Source organism: Lutjanus erythropterus, chromosome 16 (genome assembly GCF_056507025.1).
Source record: "Lutjanus erythropterus isolate fLutEry1 chromosome 16, fLutEry1.hap2, whole genome shotgun sequence".
In the NCBI taxonomy this organism is placed as follows: domain Eukaryota; kingdom Metazoa; phylum Chordata; class Actinopteri; order Lutjaniformes; family Lutjanidae; genus Lutjanus; species Lutjanus erythropterus.
In genome coordinates, this window is record NC_139332.1 from 15,079,952 (window position 1) to 15,093,416 (window position 13,465).

The 13,465-nt window shown below is 38.7% G+C and overlaps 1 protein-coding gene across 1 annotated transcript in view; it reads right to left on the reverse strand.

Annotated features, from left to right (window-relative positions):
- Positions 1–10,234, reverse strand: part of LOC146312826 (oxysterol-binding protein-related protein 3-like) — a 28,369-nt gene extending 18,135 nt beyond the window's left edge. The window contains exon 1 of the mRNA XM_084738823.1: positions 10,115–10,234. The gene's annotated coding sequence lies outside the window, so the exon portion shown is untranslated. The remainder of the gene's footprint in view (positions 1–10,114) is intronic.
- Between the last annotated feature and the right edge of the window lie 3,231 nt (positions 10,235–13,465).

The window sequence follows — 13,465 nt, forward strand, 5'->3', positions numbered from 1 at the left end:
TGGCAGTACCATACAAACTTTATAATCAGAGGCCCACTTATGAACAAGCACTTCAACATCAGGAAAACTGCAAAATTTCCCAGTGTAACATCCTATAAACAAAACTTGATGACTGAAAAATAATAAGTTAAAGTTAGAACTCCAGAGCCTTCTTCTACTTTAATGTGCCTGACGTAATAATTAATGTGAAACAAGTTAAAATACTATAACTTCCACTAAAAGAGATAAAAATCAGCTTTTATTTATAAAGCTGGGCGACAAATGGAGCCTTTCACTAGCTCAGGCAGCCACAAGGGTTTTACTGTCCGATATTCCACACGATCATACTATTAATTGCCAAAAAACTATTCCTAGTACTGAGCAGCTCATATTAGGGCTAAACAGTAAGGCCTTAGCAAAATATTGAAATCACTAGTGCAAAATCCAAATCGCAGGAGCTGCAATTTATGATAAAGGTCACAACATAGATAAATGAAGCATTGTAGTGCTACAGAGATGCCCTGGCCTACACATGTTCTCCAGATGTAAGATAACACACTGGTTTGGTGTAGCATACCTCAGCAAAAGTTACATAATCATAATTTTTATATTATTTTCAGTGAAAATGAAAAGCAAAAACTACCAGTCCCACTAAAATCATGATTCATATCACAATAGTTGTAAATGTAATCGCTTCCATTTAGCTCTAGCTCAAATAGGTAAACATTTAGCGCTCACCCCATCTGCCTACTGCAAAACTGAGAACTGAATCCTTGCAGCTTCACCACTGGTGATACATTCAGCAAATGTAACTTCCTCTGCTTCCCCAACCTCCTCCTCCTGTATCAGTATTTTAGAGCTAAATGTTTCATTGATGTGTTGATCAAATGTTATGTATCTAAAAAAAAACACTCTACGTCAAGCTTGCTCACATTAGTTCTACAACACTAAATTAGAATGGTGTCTTATCATTTTTGCAATTAATTGTTAAAACTTGACTTAAGTGCCCTAAGTTAAGTCAACATTACTATTTCTGGATGTTCTTAGTCAAACTGTTAAGGTTTTTTAATTATTTTAAATTTAATTATGCTGTCCAAATGTATGATTTGAAACCAAAGTGCATTTAACTAAAAAATTATATTTTTTTGCTTTACACATCTTCAGAGTTTTTCTGTTATCTGTCTACATGATTACAGAGATTCACTGCACATATTCATGGCTCTATGGGCTGAGCAGGGAAGACCACATTCTCACTGTGATGTAACATTCATTCCCCTCCTTGCCACAAATGACATGTCCAAACCTGGATATGTGTATGTTATACCATCACTATGTGAGTTTTGATGCCACTCCCTTTCTACGCTGATCCAGCGAAGACTAAGCCCAGGTGTGTTTGCGTAGATGTCGTGTATTGTGCATGTGAGCAGGGCACATCCCTGTCCGATGGATTATCGCAGTGAGAGAAAGCCTGTGTGATTTGTGTGTGCTCCTGGCATGCAAATTTGTGTAAACTTTTGGATTTTAAGTACGTTGCTGCTAACTATATCCTCTGCAAACGGTCTGGTGGTTTGAGTGTGTTTGTGTATCACCGTAGTTCCCCAAGGCCTGGCTTACAGTCAGGGCCATGCCCAGGACATGAGTCATCAACAGGAAAGAATGTGCTCTGTGCTTCGATACCCCCGACACACCATAACACACAGCTAGCTACAGTCAACACACGGCTAAAAGCAGACTGAAACACACAGACATCCCACTTACTTCACAGGCACTGGAGCACAGACTAAAAGCACAGACAACATATTTGAGTAGGCTTCAAATGATAAACTTGGGGAGCTTGAAATTAGCTCATCAAGCTGTTGAGTTCGCACTTTTCAGGCTGTGGCATGCCTGGCGTCTTCAGTAGCATCCAAAGCTTTAGATATAAAACAAGTTCAGGAATTTAATACATATAACTTCTGTATATTTAGTGAAAACCTTAAGCTCCAAAAGCTGCATCCAACCAAACAACGTTGTGTACTGGTGCGTAGAGAGGGAGCTCAGGGCTTCAATGGTAAATTTCCAGCTTTTGATTGGATTATTGGAAGAAAACAGTCATGATTATAAACACAGTAAGTGGTGAGTAAGTGCTAGGGCTGTGGGTTGGCAAGAATCTGGCAATGCAATACATATCACGAGACAGCAGTTATGATTCAACATATTGAGATACTGTAAGTAAGGTGATATATTGCTATTGTTTTCATCTAATTTTAGGAAAACTGTCATGGTATAAAGAACATGCCCTCTGCATAAAATCTGGGTTACAAATGTTTTTGTTTTTTTTATGCAATCAGAACAGTAAAGATTGATAACAACATTGCTATCTAGTGGTCAGGGATTTAAGTAGGTCTGCCCAATTAATCATAAAACAAAATCAGTTTCATGTTTCATGATTCACTCACTCTAATTTCCCTGTGCATTCAGGTTTTTAGTTATTTGCTTCTGAACAATACCAGTTGCTATGTCAAGTGTTCCCCTACCAATATGACCACCAACACTAGGGGTGTAACAGATTGCAGGCGTCCCATGTCCCGTACGGATCGCCCCCACAGTTCGGCACACATGTGACCCGTGGACTACATGTAACTGTAAAAGTGTGAAACACTGTTTTTCTGTTGCCGTCATTTTTCTATAAAACTAATACCCGAAATCTCAATGCAAAGTTGCAGTGAAAGGCAGGACAGATGTGTGATGTGTTTTAGTCTGCGGCGCATCTCTGTGAGGAGCGACTGAAGCCACCACATCACCTCAAATGAAATCCTGGCCATGACTTCGGGCATTTTCACTAGTGTAACTATGCTGTCGTCATAGACACACATCATAAGACTGTGATATTTATTGAAACTTTTGCAATACTAACTCCTCTTTGGTCGGCAGTGCAGCTCTGTCTCTGCCTGACTGTGACACAGTGCATCTGTGTTGACTGACTATTACTCATGACTTCTGACCCATCAGATAGCACTGTGGGCGGGACATTGAGCCAGACTAGAGTGAAGACATGTATTATGATGTACAGTGTTTAACTTTATTAACTATTATATGTACTATAGTATATACATAGTACAGTACTGTAGAACACAGTATATTATTTGACATACTAAATGCCATTTTTATTATAGTATTATAGTAGCTGTGTTTTTATAATATAGAATTATTATATATTTATTCAATATTGTAATAATAATAATCATCATTATTATTATTACATTACTTTACTACGGCGATGACTACAGTCAGAGAGATTAAAGCCAAGTGCATTGTTAAAATAATTTAACCCTTATCCCACTTCTTTTTTCTGTCCTGCTGATCCAAAAATCTGATCTGATCCATGACTCAAAATCGTGATCTGAGCTGAACCATGAATTTTGTGATCCGTTGCACCCCTAACCAACACCCCTATCATGTATGTGCCAGAGGCCACAGTTTTTAAAGTCTTTTGCAGCTTCAAACTGAACCTCTGTTTTAAGTTTAGTTTCTCTCCTACGTCACTGTTTCAATTCATTACCTTATTTTCCTGTTTCATGTTCCCTTTCAGCTGGATAGGAGTTGTGTTACGTTCATGCTATTTTTTGTTTCTTCAGCATCGAAGACTGCAATAAGGTTTTTTTGTTTGTTTTTGTTTTGTTATTTTTAAAATAAGAATTGTGTGAGAGAACTGTGATCTCAATTCTTAGGGAGAAAAGTCATGATTTACATTTTAGCAGGTATTGTGCAGCCCTGGCTTAAACATAACACATAATGAACCACTGAAACACAAAACTTTGCATGTTTCACTATATCATGATACAATGTTTTAAGTAACAATACAGTATCGCAAAACATAGGCTGATATTGCAGTACTTAAGTGTATTGATATTTTTTTTAGAACCCTAGTAAGTGCACAACTTAACATAACACACTTAGCCCTGCCTTCCATCTCTCAGCCTTTTCCCTTTCACACAACTCAGCAGCCAAGTTTGCAACAAAACACTTCCTTTGAATAAAACCTCAAAAACTGCTGCTGCATGTGTGCACGGATTTCATTTCATGTACCACTACCTCACGACACAGCCTCGCTTTAGTAGCTTAAAAGTGTGTGTGAACATTGTGCATTAGTCTGGAGTACTATCTGCCATAGATGAACTGTAAAATCTGTAAATGAAGCTGGGAGATGTCAGTCCCTAAACATCCCACTGAGTGCCCTACTTACCTCGACTGAGTGATTACTGTTGTATTGTACACCACTGAGCTTGCTGCTGCACTGTAAGACTAGAAGTGCTTGGGTTTTGCCTTCAGTCTTACGTAACGGGAGTCAATCATTAATGGAACAACACCTTGTAAATGATCTGTTAGGATGGAAAGGGGAAAAGGGGTCATTCTCACAGCAGGGGCCAATGCCAGAGTCACAGGCCCAGATGAGGGAATGAAAGGTTTAAAGGTGAGGGAAGTGACTACCTTGTGTTTATTTCTTTCTTTAACATGTGTCAGCATTCAAGAGATCAGCTGATGGGAGGGAAGAAGTCATAAAGCAGATGTGAATGTTTTTTTTTTCTGGGTGTATGACAATGGGTCTGCATGGAAGACCAAAAGGTAACATTTTGCATTTAAATTAATCTGCATAGTTAATTAACTTAAGTAAGTTCTGCTTTCTTTCCATCTTGCATGTTTTCTCTTTCATTTCATTGAAAGAGAAAGTACCTACAAATACAACTGTACCCTAGACGGAGAACAGGTATCTCCCTTTAACTTCCTCCTTTCAGATGTGTAGGAGCCTAAATGCATTTTCTGCATTTTCCCTTCCCGACATTTGAAAATGCTAGCAATCAATTAATTAATCAATCTTTAATATTTACAAGATACAGAATGGACTTTTCCCTCATTTTCATTTTTTTTTTCTTTACTCATTTTAGGTTTAAGTTACATGTTAAGTTACTATTATAACAAGTACAACAACTTGCACTTAGATTTAAAGCAGTAATTTGATAAATTTTGAAATTGACAGTCGTTCTGTACCTATTTTCTTGTATCAAAGTAAATAGTTCAAAGTAGTCCTGTGGATATTTTGATGAGGATTAGGACAAGAGAAGTTGTTAGAGCATCAAGCTAAGGCTTCATTCATTAAGAAAACCTACTAGATGGGTCTATGCTCACTTGAGAAACCAGTTTCTCAGGTGAGCATAGACCTGCTTAATGCCAGGAGACAAACAAAGAGATGGAAATGCACACATGAGAGGGAATTAGACTTTTTCCTCCTATTAGTCCCAGTCCCAGCTTAGCCTCCTAAAATGGCCAAAACATTAATCACTGGTTCTCCCACAAAGCAGTTTTAGCTGTTTGGGAATGCTGCTTATAAAGGCATCATTCAACTAAATCTCAAACAACATAATTCAACAAGTCATTAAGTCCACCATTACATCCTATCTGAGTCGAGCATTGCTACAGGCGATACATATTGTGTATTTAGAGAAAGCCCTGTGGCTTTTTTTTTTTTACAGCAAAGCCTCATCTGTTGTTCAACAGTTTCCATGGCAGGACTTCAAGACAACAAGGCTGAAGCCTGAGGAATTGTCAGGCTGGAGTTTCCAGTCCTGGCATGACAAACACACAAACATTGACTTAGCAGCCAGTCCATCTGCTTTCTGCCTATACACATTCTTGCAACAGCAGGACTGCCATCAACCCAACAGTCGACATAGCTGTATATCCTCCCCATTACTGGCTGATGACTGGAACTGCGAAAAGGTCCTCACACAGATGGCCCATCTGTGACTCTACCTCCAATAAAGCGTCAGAACCTTCCGGCAAAGCTTCTTCACAGATTTATCTCGAGTTAAAGCTGTGCATGATCCTATGATTATCAAATTGACAGCTGGCGTAAGATGCTTTTAATAGGTTCACATCCGGCATGATTATTTTGGCTACTTTAATACATAAACACCCACATTTTATAACAGAATAGGGAAACAGATGTGTGGCAGCATATGCTTTTGGATTGGCAGTAACACTTAGCTTAGCTGACCTCTGACCTCATGTCTGACTGAGTGTTTTTAACTATATTTTTCATCTGAAAGTAATACAGTGTCTGTATTTCCTTTATGCAGGCAGAGGAAAACAAATGCAGGCATCGGCAAATGATCAAAGAGGTACAAAGGTAAAAGCCCCAATAAGCCATTCAGCAGCCATGTTATTTTCATAAAGATAGAAAGAGTACAAGCTTGAGAACCAGTATGCCCATAGACTCTTGACCGCATCACAAAAGACGTCTTTCTGTCTCTTTCCTGCTGAGACAAGCGACACTTTGTGTTGCTGCTCAATCATGGGTTGCCATGGATACAAAAAACACAAGGCAAGAATATATTCAGTATTGTTTGTTCTTTATGAAAATCTGAGGGCATAAAACATGTGGCTATTTATAGGACATGTGCCGTTACCAGCAGAAACATGATTTCACATGAGTCTCAGTGCCGAGCAGTAGCCGGCTTGGCTGGAAGTAGGGCACAATATCCTATAACCTTATAAAACCATAGAGATCACAGGCGGGCTATTCTCAGAGTGGCCACTTGGTGTATTAGTCAGGGCCGGAGCGCTCTGTATTTACCAGCTTTTAAGTGGGTGTTGTGTAAAGGAGAGAGTGACACAGAGATAACTCAGTGAGTCACGTCAGCGACACTGGATGTTAACGCCCAGAAATGTTGCAGCAGGAATAAACATTTTGGTTCATGTGTAATCAGCTGACTGATGGACTTAATTGATTCCTGTGGCACAATCCTCTATTGGCTTGAGACCACAAGAATGCAGCCAGACTAGCCTGAACAGTGCCACCTGAAGGAAAAAGAGATTCAGTCACAGTGTCTTGGTCAAAGGCACTTCATTAGGGCAGATACATATAAAAAAAACATGGGTTTTTAACATAAGTTGCTGAGTTGCAATGCAGCCATTTACTACTACTACTACTACTACTACTACTACTACTACTACTACTACTACTCTGCCCAGGGATACAGCTAATCATTATTTTTATTACTAATTAATCCAGCAGTTATTTAATTATAGACTGACTTATCAGTCCAAAACACAAAGGTATTCAGTTTAACATTATATTTAACGATGAAAAAAATTACTTCCACCATTAAAGGGATAGTTCAGATTATTTGATGTGACCTTGTATGAGGTAATTATCAACTGTAAGTATATTAGCTAAAGTCAGAGGAAGGAGAGAGGGGTTCCAGCACATAAGCTAAGCAATGGACTACTGTGGACAGGATCAGCAACAAAAGGTATTTAAGCCACATAAAAAAACATGTCCACCAAACAAATAAATCTTTCAGTTAAGTGTGTATATATAGAATATTTTCACCATGTTACTTTGCTGTTATACAGCCTTTTAAAATAGGAAACTGCCGTTATATAAGCCAAATATCACTCTGTCAAAACCAAACTCCATAAGCAAAATCAGTCATTTTACCTTGCAGAACATGGGGCTGCTGGTCCACCACTTCCCCGACATGTTGTTTGTGTTAGGGTGTTTATTCTGAGAATCCGAAATATCCTTTTAAAACGCCAAATACAATAACACAAAGGAAATAACAAATCAAGGCAGCAGTAGAGTAGCAGCTCCTGTGTTCTGCAGGCTACTGATTTTGCCTGTGGAATTTAGTTGTTGTGGAAAGCACAATATTTGACTCATATAATGGCACTTTCCAATCAGAGAAGGCTGTCCTGTGGCAAAGTAAAGTGGTGAAAATATTCTAAAAAATAGAATTCATTTAAACACATCCTGTCCACAGCAATACATTGCTTAGCTTCTATGCTGGTACACCTCTCTATTTCTCCAAACTGGGGATGTGCTGACTTCCATCTTCTGTGGGTAATACCCTGACTATTGATAAGTACTTCATATAGCCTAATCCCACATCAAATAATCCAAACTATCCTTTTAATCAATTATTAAAATAGTTGCAGAAGAATATTCTGCCATTGATTAATCAACTAATCTGCCAGCCAAATTAGACAGAGAACTGTCAGTAGCTCATAAACACGCTTTAGGTGAGTATAGGAACTCTAATAAGCCCATTTTTATCCTCCTCCTACCTTATTTGCTGTCATTATGTTCTACATTACAGCTTTGTGAACCAGCCTCACCCTCAGTTTAGATATGTTAACAGAAAAACTTCAGGGCCACAGTTTTATTTACACCAGCTTGTGCACTGAACTGGCAATGTGTGCCCAGAGGCAATCTGTGAATGGCACAGTGATCGTGATTCCATCACCACTCATGCATACAGTAAATGATCCTGTCTGGACTAAGAGGTGCTAGGGCCAAGTATTGATTTACTGTATAATAAAAACAAAGTCACTTGAGCACCACAAAAGCCCTAAGTGAAAGCACTGAATGGCTCATCATTTCACTAATTAAAGGAGTGTAATGATGTCAAAGTGAGAAACGTCCATCACAAGACCCCAGAGTCAACCAATAGTCCATCATCCAAACATAGTTAATGCACTATTACTGAAGCTTGAGAAAACAAACAAATATTCACATCAAATCAGTTTTGGATGATTTTTAAAGGAAAAAAGGTAAAGATAAGGATTCCAGCTTCTTAAATGTGAATATTTACTTCTTTATGCCTCTATGTCAGTTAACTCAATATTTTTGGTTGTGGACAAAACATGACATTTGAGGATGTCATCTTGGGTCTCTGGAAACACTGATCAACATTGTTCACTATTTTCTGACATTTTATGGACAAAATTTTAATCTCTTACATCACTGTCTTGTAATGCTGTCTTTAAAACCAGAAAGACAGCACATGTCCTATCACAAAATCTAAGACAATATTTCTAATAATATAATAATAATAATATATGGAGATATAGCCTCATATCGATATATTGCCTAGCCCTGTGTGACAGTAAACTGAATATCTTTGGGTTGTGGACAAAAAAAGACATTTGACAATGTCATCTTGGGCTTCTGGAAACACTAATCGACATATATTGCCATTTTCTGACATTTCTGGACCAAACAACTGAGCAATTATTGACATATTAGTCGACAATGAAAAATACCATTAGTGGCAGCCCTTTAATGGATTATCAACTTATTATTTCAGCTCCAATGGTGTGTTTACACATGTAAAACACATGCTAGTGGGTATACCTTCCTATCCAAAACCCTTAAAAAGATAGTTCAGCTGAAAATCAAGAACTGTGTTTCAGTTCTTGACTGGTTAACAGCGAAATATTGTCATTATGTAACATTACATAAACAGGGCAAAATGTTCAAAAATGTGGGCTTACTTTACTAAATTTAAATAAAATGCACATAAATGCTTTAATTTAGCAAACAATTTAACTAATTACTTCTGAAAAAAATAAACTGAATCTTCTCACATCTGTTTATGTTATGTCTATTTTTCGCACCATTTCATGATTAATATCAATGAGAGTATCGATAAGTATTACAATATCAGTATAGATACTGTTATCAATAATATCCTAACGATACCCACCGCTGCACTTCAGACTGCAACTTTGAATGAATGTCTCTCATCAAATAAACCAGACTACAACACTCTATCATCACTGTAATCTCACTATTTATTGTAAGATCACCGATTAAATGAAAGGATAATCGTTTGGTTATGCTCTGGATTATGTCAATGCAGCAACCAATGCGGGTGACATAAATGAAAGAACCATAACTGGGGAAAAAGTCCACGGGGAAACACCACAGGTGTCCCGTTTGAATTCACAGCACTCATAGCTCAGTTCCTGTTGCCAACAGCCAACACAGCAATTCAAACTTGTCAGCGCAGGCAAAATGTCCCATATATCCCATGTGGTCGTAACCATGCGCTCCACACGCTTTGATAAAACCTAAATATCATCGTTAAACGGGTACACGAATGTTTTTACACACCAATTCAGCACCTAATCTCGCGAAGAAGTCCATTAATAATTCTATCGAAAGCGACATTTACTTCAACGGTCAGCGAAAAGACACGACAGGAGCGCTGTCAACTCTGCCGCCCAGTTCACACCGAAAACATTTAAAAACGGCAAAGACACAGACATAATTTCACTTGAGTTATGAGTATTAATAAAAGGAAAAGCTTACGGTTCTATGGCGAAAGCTATAGCATCCCAACAGCGGAGAGACACAGTACCCGGCTCCCAAATGCTCTTCGTTTCACTGCCTGAGCTTCGTGGAGGAGGGACTCGCTCGGTGGGCAGGGGTAACTGGCGCTCGACTCAGCCAATCAGAATCGAGGAAAGGGAGAAGGGGCGGGAAACGAGGGTTGGGCGGACACGTTTTCGAACGGACCACAGAGTGACGTAGACAAAATGTCAAAGACAGACAATACAACCAAGGTGAGAGTTAATAGCGTCAGACAATAGAGTGTCAGGTGAGCTCCAGCTGTGAACCGTGACGTAAAGGCATGTTAATTTTACCCTCACTCTCATATTTGGTTTCAGTAATCATTTTCACAACAATTACAGGCTGTCCAGTAGTCAGAACTAACTACAGGCCAATGGTGCTCAATTAGACCCATTTCAACACAGCCATTTAAAAGTTGGTTACCATGGCGTCACCAATGATACTATTTACACCCTGTTCCACTGGAAAGGCTATGCTACAGGAAATGAAGTGGGACTTTAATTAGTATCATTGGTAACATCTGTGTTTACTATTTCGTATCAATATGGTTGCCGTGAAAAGGCTTAGACTTAGATTAAAACTACTTACTACTTACTAACAACTTAATCATCAATCATTAGTCACCTACTAAGTCAGTGGTTTGATAACATTAACTACCTTAAGATGTGCCCCTGTTTGTCACTTTTACTGGAAAAGGAGAAAGTTGAGCAAGGTACCAAGTTTGCTCAACTGTTATTCGAGCACAGAGTAAAAAGGGGCAGGACTTTGGGAGGGTTAATTGTGTATGACATGGAACTATTTCAATTTAGGCAGTGTCAGATGTCAGATAAAATCATACTACATTATGGAACAGCTTCAGAAATTGACCTACCACAAATTAGAGAGGCCGCCAACAATTAATCATTGAAAAAAATAAGTGGAAAAATGGCCATCACAATTTCCGGAAGCCTACTGAATTGCTTGTTTTGTTTAAACAACACACCAAACCATAAATTTATTCAATTTATTACCAGTAAAAACAAAAAAGTAGCTCTTATGTTATATTTTGTCAGACAGATAGCTTCAGACAATTCACCTATCTATTTTTAATTAGAAAAGCAGCTAATTACTAGTTGGAACTAGAGACTGGCAGTTTTGATGAATTTTTGCTTGACAAATTACTCAAATGATTAATCAATCAAAATAGCTGCCATCATCCAAATAGTTGCGGATGGAAACAGTTTGTTCATAAATAAAAGCCAGCAGGTGTGGAGATGCAGTATGTCCTCTTAATAATCTGTCTGATCCAGTGACAGATTGTTTGGTGCTTTTCCTCAGACATTCTGGTATCAAAAGATGGCTTTATATCACAAGTGCTGACTGTTTGCTGAAACGCTGAGTAAGTGAGAGAAGTTGTGTGATGGCAGCCAGACAGAACAAGTGAGTGGGTGAACCAGTGACCATGTGTTTATGTGTTTCTACTTATGTCCATCTTTCTCTGGTTTTAAGTTATGCTCCTCACGTCTCCCGTGGAGAACGCTCTCCTAAGTCAGTTCACCCCTATTGTCCTTGCAGCTCTGTGAACCACCTTCATGCCTTGCATTTGTTTACCCAACAAAACAAATTTCCTCCTTTGCATGGGCATGAGGCTGTCACTTCCTGCCTGGGCTTATTTCTATGGCAACAGAGAGAAGGGAAAACATAAAATAGGGGGAGAAAAACGTCTTTGAAAGGGAGAGTTAGAGTTGGGTGTGTCCAGAAACTTAGAGCTGACAAAACTAATGGTGTTTGGAGTTCAAAGAACATCAGCTTTTAACGTCGGCGCTGTCTAAGAGAAAATGGATCATGATTGTTGACATGCAGTGGCGTGATGTCGGAGGGAAAAGATACGGGAAGAAAAGATTGTTATGAGTGCTTATGTCATAGATCTTTTCATTGTTAAACCCGGGTGGATTCCTTTGTACCTACCTGAGAAATGCATGCATTGTAGCCCCAAGGGAACACACCCAGACATACCTGACTGCCAGACTCTGAACTACGCCTGTCTACACAGATACACTGAGGTAGTAAACCTGACATACACTGATAATGTCTTTCAAACATTTTCTACTAAGAGCACCATTTAAATCTTATTTTTAAAAGGGGGGAATGGTGAAAAGGAGACAGTGAGACATTCATAAATAAGACAATGTAATGCAAGCTAATATGTGATACCTGTAACACCGTCTTTGTGCACCAGTGTGGCTATTTATATCCCCTATCAGCTTTCTATACAGTACAAACACAGACATTACACACATAGTGCACATGAACAGAGTATGTGTGATAGCGTCATCTATAGGTCAGATATGGTTACTGCACACAAAGCAGCCTTTGAGACTGAAACATATTGAGTGCTGCTGGCTGACAGTGAGTTCATGTAGATGTCTATTTAACAAAGAGACAAGTAATATGAATTGCAGGGATGCTGTCTGTCATTTGCTGGACTCCATGCACTGTGCAATTTCACCTTAAGTGTAAAGGGGGGGATATGAGGCATGACAACACCGTTCAACTAACTACAGGACAAATAGTTCTCAAGTGCCCTTGAGCAAGGCAGGGTCTCTGTTCTACAGCTATGCATGACCTCTGGTCAGGGTTAATGTCACCCACTAAGAGGCCCAAGGTGTGGGGCCTTACCAAACTCCTGCATCTCCCACTCTGTGTGTTCTGTGTATATTTTAGTGATCATTACTAACTCATTTAACTTGATTCAGCAACTCAACACAGCTTTATTTATATAGCACCTTTCATACAAACATGCAGCCCGAAGTGCTTCACATAGCAAAATTAAAACAACAGACAGGAAACAAATAAAAACAAGTAGATAATGATACAAATCTAAATAAATAAAAACAAATAAAACAAAATTTAATTAAAGTTATTAGAATTTAGTTATCAAAGCACAATTTTATTCAGTGAAATGCACCATGTAAGCACATATTGATATAATTCCCACGTTTGTGTTGTAAATATAAATCTATAGCCAACAGTGAGTTATCTTAGTTTAGCACAAATGCAGGAAACAGCTGTTTAATCTAGATTTCTTTGCAAGGTGCAAGCTACCAGCAACGCTAACACTCACTAACTGACACTTTATATCTCGTTTGTCTAAAGACACAATGTGGAATTTTCAGAAAACCCTTGTTAAGTGACATCATCCTGCTTCTCATGCTTGTGTGTGTGCCTGAACTCTGTAAGCAAAGCGAGCCTCCTGGGCATCAACCAAAACAGTGACATGACATATACGAGACTGAACATGATTGACCAGCATCATGCTGATAGATGAGG